The sequence below is a fragment of the Nematolebias whitei genome, chromosome 3, assembly GCF_014905685.2.
Source record: "Nematolebias whitei isolate Nwh7 chromosome 3, NemWhi1, whole genome shotgun sequence".
Lineage (NCBI taxonomy): Eukaryota > Metazoa > Chordata > Actinopteri > Cyprinodontiformes > Rivulidae > Nematolebias > Nematolebias whitei.
In genome coordinates, this window is record NC_056500.1 from 17,874,932 (window position 1) to 17,875,493 (window position 562).

A 562-nucleotide genomic window follows, 5' to 3' on the forward strand; every position below is an offset into this window, starting at 1 on the left:
TATATATATATATATATATATATATATATATATAAATATAAAACAGCAACAGACCACAAAAGATGGTGTAAACAGTCCACCTCCATGAGATAAATGCAGAAATGGTTCAAAATTACTAGTACTCTTTTGTTTACTTCTATTAATTAATAAAACATGAAATCATTCAATGTATATGTTTTAGCTCATGTAATCAATCAGTAATGTGACATGTTTGTTACACTTAACCTGGTTTAGGTCAAGCAGATTCATTTCCCTCTTAGTGCCACAAAGGTTTTGTCTGAAAAAAACTACACTTAAAGTTTGTAGGAAATATCAATCAAAAAGCAGATAAAACATTAAAGTACGGCAAGCTGATTCATCATTTAATAAATAGACTCTTCAAAGCAGTTTTATGGATCTATTTTTTCTAGTTCAAAGGGACGTTTCAGTTTTCCAGAACACCTTTTGTTCTTCCCACTATCAACATTTCAACTATCCTAAACATCATTGTTTCTAAAGACAATTTATGTCGCTTCCTGGTCACGTGTTTTTGCTTTCTGCACCAGATATGCACAAACACGTT